At 45.8% G+C, this 11055-nt stretch overlaps 1 long non-coding RNA gene across 1 annotated transcript; it reads right to left on the bottom strand.

Annotated features, from left to right (window-relative positions):
* Positions 1-468: 468 nt before the first annotated feature.
* Positions 469-10543, bottom strand: LOC123598470. The gene is made up of 4 exons (XR_006712615.1): positions 9423-10543; positions 5331-7333; positions 3529-3676; positions 469-1181 (listed from the first exon to the last, which is right to left on the bottom strand). It is a non-coding gene; the product is annotated as an uncharacterized LOC123598470 (long non-coding RNA).
* Between the last annotated feature and the right edge of the window lie 512 nt (positions 10544-11055).

Genomic DNA, 11055 nt, shown 5'->3' on the forward strand with positions numbered 1-11055 from the left:
AGAAGTGTAGAGGAAAAATACTTTTTCCTCCCCTGCTTGGGAGACAGCTACCAGGGGCCTTAGAGGCTTCTCTGTCTCCCCCCGCCCCCCCCCCCCCATCCCCTTGGTCACTGGGCAGCTACCGCACATGAATAAGCTCTGCAGGCTGTACCCTGGCCTGGCGTCTCAGCCGGGGATTGGAGAGCATTAGGGTTGCTGGAATTAAACCCAGGGTGGGAGCCCCAGGCTAGTAGGCTGAGGCCCTGGACAGTGTCCCAGAGCAGGATGAGGAAGTCCTGAGGTTTCTCAGCGCCAGAGTAGGAGAAGGACTGTTCCTAGGGTCCTGAAACAGGTTGGGGACAAAAGCAGGATGTTGCAGGGCCTAGGAGACCCCCTGCGGGGGAGGGGTGAATAAGGACAGAGCCTCCCAGGGCTCCCATCTTCAATCCCTGCTGTCCTGGTTCAGGCTTCTTCCCAGCAGACCTTCCCTTCCTTGGTTCTGTACACTTCGTCTCTTCCAGGAGCTTCCATTCCCAGGCCAAGCCAAACAACCATGAGAAAGATTTGAGAGAATAACCTCCTTCTGGGATATGACTACTCTAGGGAGCAGCAGGACCTAGCAGCGCACAAGGGGTCCAGGGAGCAAGGCTTAATTACCATGTAGTCATTTAGAAAAAGGCATTGGCATCAGGTTTGGGTTGGTTAAAATTCTAGTTCACCGACCTAGTTAGCCATGTGACCCTAAATAAGCAAATTTCAGAACCTAACTGAAACTTAGTTTCATCATCTGCAAAATGGGAACAATAATCACCTTACAGAATTATGGAGATTGAGAAATTAGAAACATAGTGTGTTCGTTCATTCCATCAATAGTAAACGCTGTTCCTATCATGGTTTTCCAGTGCCCGGACCCCCAGAGGGTGGCTCCAGGCCTCTCACCTTTCTAAAAAGCAGGCCTCCCTTCTGGGCTCAGACAAAAGCAATCCTATAATTTGCCTGCACTACCATGCTACTGCATTGGTAAGGAGTTAATATATTACCCAGGCAATAATGGGCTAATATCTTCCTGTTAACAGCCTCTGGGAAAATGCCTTGGTTCCAAGGAGTGAATCTATTGAATGGCAGACAGCAAGTCCTATCTGTGAATGTGCAGATGGATCTCTCCTTCCATCTGGGCCTCATGGCAGATGGAACGCAGAACTCTGTGAGGAGAAAGAGACCAGGGGTGGCTGCCTGTTCCAGTAGAGGTTGGGACCCAAGGACTTTGTCTAAGGCTCTGCTGATTCCCCTTGTATCCTTCTATCATAGGGGGTGAGAGGTCATGGGTCAAGACACCTCCTACACAAGGAGAAGAGGGAAGGCCTGAATGTGGGCTATGTTCCACAGCTTCTCCCTGCCCACATTCAACCTCCCATCCCTACTCCCGAGTCTCTTAGTCATCCAGTTTAAAACCCCTTAGGTGAGAAAGGGAGAAGCCTCCCTGCTTCCTGGCACATGATAGCTGCTTAATAAACGTTGGTGGCATTGAATTGCATGTAGGCCATAAGGTTCACGGGAGGGAAGAGGCTTTCTGTGAACTCAGCTCAGTTCAGAGGCAGGGAGCCTGTAGGTGGGCACCACCCCAGGATCAAGTGCCAGGAGTTGGTGGGGGCCCACCCTTCTGGGTGTAGCTGGTGTTGAAACCTGGCAGCCACCCCAGGTTTCTCTCTGCTCCCACTCCCACCCCCTCCCGGTTGCTCCGCCTCCCTAAACTCCCAACAACCTGCCTTGTCTTTTCCCTAGTCCTCCTCTTGGCAGCCATGATCTTCAGCCCAGACAGCTGCAATATCGTCGTTGAGATCTTTGCCCGCAGTCCTGCCCTCTCCAGCCTGCAGCACAAACTGCACTGAAGTGATATTTCAGAAACCAGAATGGTGATTCTCTCCCTGCTTAAATGCCTGCTATGGCTCCCCATTGCCCACAGGATAAACTCAAATTCTTCAAAATGATGTGGAAGCCCCTTGAGGTCTCCAGTTCCCTGCTTTCCCCCCCAATTTTGTTTCTTACCCACTGCCCTCACTCATCACTCTGTGCACTGGTCAGACTGAACTGTCCACTGGTGGAAAATGCCAAGCACCCCCCATCTTCCAGGGGTTTGTAGATATACATATGCTCCCTTAAGACTGAAATAGCATTGTGTCTCTCTCTCACACACACACGCCCTTTGTTCCCTCCTACTTAATTTGGATTTGGTTAATTTGTAGTTTTCCCTTTAAGCTTTGCATTAGACTCTGCTACTACTGGAAAGCTGGCTTTTACCATTCCGCTTCCCACCCCCAGACTGGCCCAGGTGGGCCCCCTGTGCTCTCAGCTCCCTGTGACCCCAGGCTTTTCACACACACGGTTACACCGATCACTTTCCTTGATGATTCCAGTTTCTGCTGCCCCTGGGGGGCCATCGCATCTTCAGGGTCAGGCCCTGTCTTGTTTGCGGGTGTATCTCCTGGGGCCTAGCCCTGAGCTGCCACCTGGCAGCCACCCAGCAGCCATGTAGCCGTCACCACAGGAGCCTCACCAGAGCCGCCTCCAGCCAGCAAGTGCTGTGTGCCTGGAGTGGTGAGCGCTCTCCAGGCTTAAAGGTGCTTGACCCTCATGGGGCTGAGGGACCCGGTCCCACGTATTTCCTGTCCTTTGCAGGTAGAAAGCTAAATAAAGCTCCATTTCCCAGACTGCCTCCTTCCAGAGTGGTGGGTGCCTATCGTGAGCCAGCGCTGAGACCCTCACGTGGGACTTGAAGGTGGAAGGAGCCAGAGGCCGCCTTCCTGTGCCTTGGCCGCTCCCTTCTGACAGGCAGGCTCCTGCAGACGCGCATCCTTTCCTGCACTGGTGTCCAGGGTGCGGTCACCCCTGGTGGGGGAGGCCCTGCCTGCTCCCTGGATCACGGCCATGTCGGCGTGTCCCCTAACTGGGAGTGCCCGAGGCAAGCTCCAGACGCCCACCTGCCTGTGCTGCTCAGGCCAGGGGAGCAGATCCTCTCAAGCCTCAGCCTCCCCTCCTCTCCTCCCCCATCCAGCCACTCCAACCATCCCATGCGCACCCAACCCCCTGTATTAGTCACTTTCTGCTCAAAATACCCATGGCCAGAGGGTGGTAGAGCCAGGCTCTGAACCCAGGTGTCTCTGAGTCCGGGGCCACCACACCCCCTTGCCTCAGTGGAAATGCTTTGAGGTGTGCCAGGTGCCCGACGTGATCAACGTGGTGCCCACACAGTTTGGCTCTCTCAGCAGCCTCCCTGCCCCACACAACCCATCTGAGTCAGCCCCAACCTCTGGGACGGTCCCCAGGAACTGGCCCCACTTGTGCTGCCTTCTCAGGACCCGCCATGGCAGTGAGCCCAGCCCATGCCTGTAAGCCCGCCCAGCCACTTCGCGTGGTTAACAGATCAGCAGTGTTCGGAGAAACACTTCAGTGATGGGTGCAACATCAAAAGAGGCAGATGGTACAGTGGAGGTGCCACCAGGCCTGTGGGTCAGGAGGCTAATGTGGGTGGCACCGCCTTGGTGAACTTACAGTGCTTTGGTCTTGTCGGTATCCCAGGGTTGAATGGAGCCCGGAGCCTGACGGACGGTATATACCAGAATTCACAGGGAGAGTATGGCAGGCACTCAGATTGAGTGTTCCTGCCGACGTGCTGAGTTTATCATCTCCTATCAGGTAACTAAACATATAGAGGAAGCCAAGCGAGGAGAAAAGTAAATCAAAGGAGTTGGTTGGTGCTTCGAGTATGTCAATGCTGCCGGTCTTTAGCTGACTACCTCTGAGGGCAGAGCAGGGCAGCCAGTCATCCAGTTTCCTCTCCCTGGACAAATCCTCTGGAGTCCCCATTCATTCATTCTTTCTTTTTATATATTCAACAAATGAGTCCTATCAGATAATAAGCAAATTCAGATACTCCCTGCCTCACAGACCTTAAATTCCAGAAGAGAACACATTGTCCTGAGTTTCCTTGTTGATTAGCCCCCTTTCAACATACTGCCTTTCAGCTGGCAAGGACTATTTTCTATGCAATGGCTTTGTGCGCTAGTTCCTGAAGTAAGACTTTGGAAATGCTTCCGGGTTGCCCCTGCCCATAGTGAGGACTTCCATTCCCAGAGATTTGAGGGAACTCACCCTACTTCTACATTGCCACCCACCTGGCCAGAAAAGTCTGATGAAGAGCAAGAGCAGGTCTGACAATGAGCGTAGAACAGATATTTTTTCATTGATTTCTCGGAGGCTGCCCAGAGGCTCCCAGCAATCTCCTGTCTTTGGTCCTTCATCAAACCTGGGCCCAGCAATTTACTTGAGTTTCTAAAGTTTGGCTTGTGGGTTTTAGGGCCCTCCTCATACTGTGTTGTAAGCCTTGATCTCCTTTTATTGCCTGCAATGGAGTGCTTCTTGAAAACAGAGATCAGGCTTCATTCATCTGTCTTTCTAGCCTAGCCCAGGGCCTGGCATATGGTCTATGTTTAACACCTGCTTGCCAGTCATTTCTGCCATGGCCCCACACAGTGGACACTGTTCTCCAGGAGATATGTAGCCTTCCTGTCCTCTACCCAGCTCAAATGTCATCTCCTGCAGAAGCTTCTCCAGCCCCTAAGATCAAAAGGGATCAAGGAGTTTGCATGTTGCTCCCTCTCATCTTAAGCAACTCATAGCTGGTGGGATTTGGGTGTTTAGAAAGGCAAAAAATAGTGCAACTATTGTGGTAGGAAAAATTGTGAGGTTTTACAAATGGGCAAAGGATTCCTGGGTGTTCTCTTGATGGGATGCTGGGTGTTGTCTAGGGTTCCAGGCCACCTGGTTCTATGGGGACGTCTGCATCTGTCTTCTGCTGGGCTACATTTCAGCTCTGCAGAGATGGAAGCTAACCTGTGGAGGGCTGACAGTGGTGCAGGTGCTCCCTGTCTGATGTATGACGCAAATTGTTCCTGGTTCATGGCAATGCAAATGCATTTTGTCCAGTAGAGAATAAATCTCCATAAATCCAATTCTCAGTTGAAACAGTTGTAAGACCTTACTGGTTCCCTCCTTAATGAGTTATATAAACATGTGCATTTTATAACTATATGAGAGTTATTTTACCATTTTGAAAATTCTTCTTTGGCAGTAGGAAGATCTAGGACAGAGGTGGCAATAATTCTTACTGAGCATTATTCTGTCAGGTGCTATGCTAAGGGTCTTACAGACATTGCCATATTTAATCCTCATGGCAACCCTATAAGGTAAGTTCTTTCAGCCCTTTGTCTATTAGTGCATATTTATGGATGTATAAAGTGTGGCCTAGAGGTTAAGTAACTTGCTTAAGGACTCAGAATTAGTAAGTGGCCTACCTGGAATTTGTACCCAGAGACCTGGGACTTGACACAGAATCATTCTCGGTGCTGTAGACCTAAGGGCAATTGAAAACAAATTGGGGAATCAGCATGGCCTCCTTTAAAAGACATGAACCAAATTGCAAAGGATGAATAGGAGTTGGTGCAGAGAGAGGAGGGAGGGGTTTCCAGGCACAAGTCAGCATGTAGGAAGGCAGGGAGGTGTGGAACTAGAGCCAGCATTACTAAGAAATTCAGCTGGCTCAAGAGCAGGGTGCGGCTGAGGACTGGCAGGAGATAAGACTGAAGCAGTCCACAGGTGCTGATAGCTGACAGAGAAGGGCTCTGGGCAGGGGTCAAACTGAGATTGGACTTTAACCTCAAACTACAGAATATTAGGCAGAGGAGTGACATGATTAGATGAGTTTTATTATTTTTATCTTTATTGCTTTTATGTGAAGTTATAAAAGCGGCTGAGAGACTGCCAAAAAATCATTTTGGCATCAGTGTTGAGGTTAGATGGGGGGTGGTGAGAACAGAGGTAGGGAGGCTGTTAAAAGACAAGCCTATGGCAGGGGAGAAAGAGGAGGGGATGAAAGGAGAAACGGGAAAGCTGTTCAGTCTACCCATTTGGGCAGCTGAGGAAGCATGTGGGGGTAGGAATGGGGAAGGGGAGGGAGGGGCTAGGGCACAGGCAGAAGTTTAGGAACCCTCTCCAAGTGCCTAGCTCACTTGACCCCCTACTGCAGGCCTGATCTTGCTCATTCTCAGCATTTGAGAAACAAGATGGTACCTGGAATTTAAAAGAAGGGTTGTTAATCAAAAGTAAAGCTCCCCTTTTGAGAAGAGTATATAAATAAACAGGGCCTGACATAAAAGCACCCAGGCCTATTTTTTTGGTCTTAAAAGGGATAAAAAATAAAGCAGTGAGAAAGGAAAGAAAGATGAATCACAACGACAAGAACCATTAGAAGCCTTCTCTTGATAATTATTGATGTACAGATTGTTAGCACACCAGGTGATTTGTAATCCCAGCCCAGTTCTCCTCCTGGCTTCTTAATGGCTGCTGGCCACTTCCTCTTGGGACCTGGCCAGGGTAAGCTCAGGAAGTGCAAACTTTTAATTCTGGAATTAGTAAAGCATATTAGGAAAGGAAATCCACAAGTGAAGAAATCACATTATGAATTCCAAAGCCAAGGAAAAGGACTCTAAATTATATTGTGAATACATTGGGGACAGGACCATTTTACTTCTTTTGGTGTAGGACCCAAGTGATTGGTTTGGTCACTGTTCCAAGATTACCCAGGATTCGGCCTCTTCCATTAGGTACCTTAGCTCTAGCCACTGAGCTGTCTGCAGTCTTGCTTTGCACTCTTCTGACAGCAGGGGAGATGCCCTGCTGGTATGAAGACCCAACTAAAGGGTATTTTCCATTACACCCACCTCCCCAGGATTTTGTGTGACTCAGATGATAGAATATACTTGAAAGGCCTTTGAAAACTCTGATGAGCCATACATATGTTAGCAGCTGTTTATTCCTTCTTGTTCTGGTTGGTGACTTGCCACTTGCCACTTAATTTTTAACACTATGAGCTCAATGTAATGCTACTATATACCCAGCAGCACGCCAAGTACTTCCACACTTAATCCTCACAATTTTACTATGTTCATTTTACCAAAGAGGTTCAGAGAAGTTAACTTGCAAAGAAATATACTTTTTGTCCTTTTGAGGGCCCTCTTGAGGTTGGGTTAAAAAATTCCCCATGTTCTGCCCTACAACACTGACTACACAGTCCTTCCCACTACACTAGAAGCTGTGAGTGCCAGGAATCAAATTTTGCTCACTGTTATTATCTCCTCTATCCAGCAAATAGGCACAAGATGGTTTAAAAAAAAAAAAATACTGCTACTTTCCTTAGAACTTACTGTTCACGGTCCTTCTTCTGCCACTAGAATGTAAACGCATGGGAAGACCTATCGTGTTTTGTTCATGGTTGGATTCTCAAAGCCTAGAACAGTGCCTGTGACATAGTAAGAGTCCAATAAATACTCGCTGGTAAATAAATGATAGCTGTGCAGACAAGCAAATTCTCCTTTGTGTGACATCAATGAATTTTTTTCCGATGCTGATTTCAGTAAGATAACGCTTAAGACTGCAACACTGTGATGTGGGTAAGTGCCGAACGCTCTAGCTTTCTGAGTTAAACATTCACTTGCAGCTAAATAATGATCAGAGGGGGAACTACAGGAATGCTGTCCCCAAGAGGACTGTCTCCAGGAAGACAGCACTGGAGGCTGGCACAGGCAGCCCGTGGACTCTATGCTCCACAGCTCTGGTCCAGCAGCAGCAAGATCATGCCTTGAGAGCACTGTGCTCTTGAGGTCCAGGTCTTACTCCCCTCCCTTTCACCAGATGCAACTATCGAAGAAACAGGAAAAAGTAACCTGCTTGTAATAATCATCAGCTTCATTTTCTTAGGAGTCATGTGTTTCTTGTCAGAACACTTCTAGATCAAATGTACTATTTTTTTTTCCCCTCTGTAAACCAGTAGTATCTCCTACATTAAATATTTTCTTTTAGTATAAAAGTTATCATCACATTAAGAAAATTTAGGATATGGAAAAAATATAGAAAAAGTCATCTCTAATTATGGTCACAAAGTGATTAGCCTATTTGTGTATGTTCTTTCCCCCAATGTGAGTGTGTTATAGGCATTATGCATATATATGTGTGTGTGTATATATATATATACATACATATATATGTATGTATATATGTGTATGTAGTGTATATAGATGTATGTATATATGTATGTATGTATATATATGTATGTATGTGTGTGTGTGTGTATATATATATATATATATATATACACATAGACAGACATGTATCATAGTAGTTTGTGTTCTGCTTGTTTAACATTGTGCCATGTTTATACCACAAGGACATCATAACCATCCATTTAGTTACTGATATACACCTTAGGACTTTCCAAAGAAATTGACAATTTCAAAGACAGACATATTTTTCTTACATAAATTCCATTATCTGGAATGTGATGTGAACTCATGGCACTTGACACACATCATGAAATATGTCTCATATACTCTGTCAATATGTTACACCAATTTATTCAGCCACCAACTGATAATTTATAACTTAAATCATGTTATGTATATAGTAGGTAAAAACTAAAACCTCACCAATTTTTCAATTTGCATTTAAGAACACTGGTAGGGACAGACAATTTTAATCACGACTAGTTATGGCTTAGTTATATTTCTTCTTTTAGAATCATCACAAATATCGAGAGGAAAGCTTTATGTGCTGCTAGTCAGGCATCTCTTCCTTGGAGACAGTGTATTGTCAGAATATCAGGAGTGCAAGGGCTTTGAGATTTACAACCCTTTTGCTCACAGAGCTAGACATGTATGTACCAACCTTGTAAATTGTTCATTTCACCCATTCATTTACCAAAGAAAGACCATTACATTTACAAGAATAAAAGGGGGATCTAATCAGAAAGGAGAATCTGATAATTTAGCTAATATTCTTATCTTTAAGAGTCTCTTCCAAACTATCCTCTCCAAGTAAGGATCCATTTTGGGAATTAGAAGAGCTCAATTTTTTCCCCAAGACTTTTTTTTAATAGGTATTTACACTTATTAAGCCCTTACTTAACACCAGCTGTCAAATATCAACTAACCTTCCGTACAACTCTGCGGGGGGGGGGGGGGGGGTGCGCTACCAATTATTCTTAACCCCTTTACAGAAGAGAAAACCTGACCCTTATGGAGGCTAAGTAATTTGTTTGAAGTCACACAGCCTCAACTTGAACCCAGGTGGCCTATACTGTTAAGCAACCAGCAGACTACAATTCCATTGCTAGCTATCCCAGTTTCCTCTAGGCAAGTCAGGGTAAAACTCAGCAAAATGCAGTAGATCAATGCTGTTCAGTTGAGGAGAAAAATAATCTACACATACACATGGTACTTTTTCCAACTACTCTCATTTGAAAGCTTTAGTCACTATGGCCCAGACTGAATGGGGGAAAAGGGGAGACAGAATCTAAAACGCTAAAGCTAGAACACATTTCAGAAATGATGTACCTGAAATCCCCTTAGATGCTTCTGAACTCTGAAGCAACCTGGCTTCATTGCTCACATCTGGGAAGCCAGGCAAGCTTGGGCTGTCGCTTCCTGTCAAGAACTGAAAGAATTTTCATATTGACACAAGTCTGTCATTAACCTCTTTCTTCATGTCTTCCAGGCAAATGCCTGATCTGATTGTTAAAACAAGTCATGTTGCAAAGGTGGAAATCTGCTGTTCACCTTTCCTCATCTTTCCAAGCAAAATGGTGGAGGGGCACATGGCTACCTGATTATTAAGTTTATTATACTATGAAACATTTGCTAGGGAAGGTAAAACCCAGACATTTAGGTTTTTCACACAAACCAATACCCAATTTATCAGTGTGAAATTCAACACAGTAAAACACTGGCTCATACAAAAATATTAAGTGTTTTCTGACAAAACTTTTTCCTTTTTAAAAATATAGGATTAATATTGACATACGTATCTATAATACACACATAAACTAAATTCAGATAACCCAAGAATTCAAGACTAGTCATCAGTGTGATTAAATCAGGGATAAAACACCTCTGAATTTCCCATAATTTGTTTTACCATCATGTTTTCCTGAATACTTTTTATAGAAATTATTCACTTATGACTAGTTCAGATAATTTAAATTCTCAACAAACTTGTGTAGAGCATGAGAATATGGTCTTGTCACCATGATAATCTGCAATTGTCCAACCTATCAGCTTCTTAAGTAATTTCCCAGTTTTGGCCTGGGAGCCTGTTTCAGAATATACTCTTGAACAGAGCCAAGCACTACGACTACCTAAGAGCTGTATATGTCCTGTGACTTACAGAGGGTGTGGCACAGAGAAAAAGCAAATACAGGCAGGTACTTTTTGCATACATCTATTTTCCCAAAGCAGCCACTGAAACCATGTGAACTGGAATAAAACTTAGTCCTCACACGGAATAAAGGACAACAGACAGAATCAGAAAGCTCGGCTGCTTCCCAGTGTTGAACATAACCTACAACACAGAGAAAATTCATGGGGACTGTTAGCAAGGAAGACGGCACAGAGTAGGCCTGTATCAGGTTTTAATGTTGGCTGTTACCAAAATTGATGTTGAATAAATAGCTTAAATCCTCCCTCTTGGGGCGCCTGGGTGGCGCAGTCGGTTAAGTGTCCGACTTCAGCCAGGTCACGATCTCGCGGTCCGTGAGTTCGAGCCCCGCGTCGGGCTCTGGGCTGATGGCTCAGAGCCTGGAGCCTGTTTCCGATTCTGTGTCTCCCTCTCTCTCTGCCCCTCCCCCGTTCATGCTCTGTCTCTCTCTGTCCCAAAAATAAATAAACGTTGAAAAAAAAAATTAAAAAAAAAAAAAATCCTCCCTCTTTAGGGGGAGAAAGTTAGGGTTGGACTGGCAATAAAAAGTTTAATTCCAGCTTGGAGGCGGTTTTCAACCCTTTTTGCTAATGAGTAGTGGTCAGTCTGCACCACAAACCCCTCACCTCACTAAAAAGATTCAGCTATTGAACAAAGACTAAGCAGGCTTTTAGGTACGGATGTAGCTCAACTGTGATGGGAGTGATGGGGTCCAGGACAGGGCTGCCCCAAATGTGCCACTTTAGCATGTGGATTATTTGAGCTGAAGGCCAC

Source organism: Leopardus geoffroyi, chromosome C1 (assembly GCF_018350155.1).
Source record: "Leopardus geoffroyi isolate Oge1 chromosome C1, O.geoffroyi_Oge1_pat1.0, whole genome shotgun sequence".
NCBI lineage: Eukaryota > Metazoa > Chordata > Mammalia > Carnivora > Felidae > Leopardus > Leopardus geoffroyi.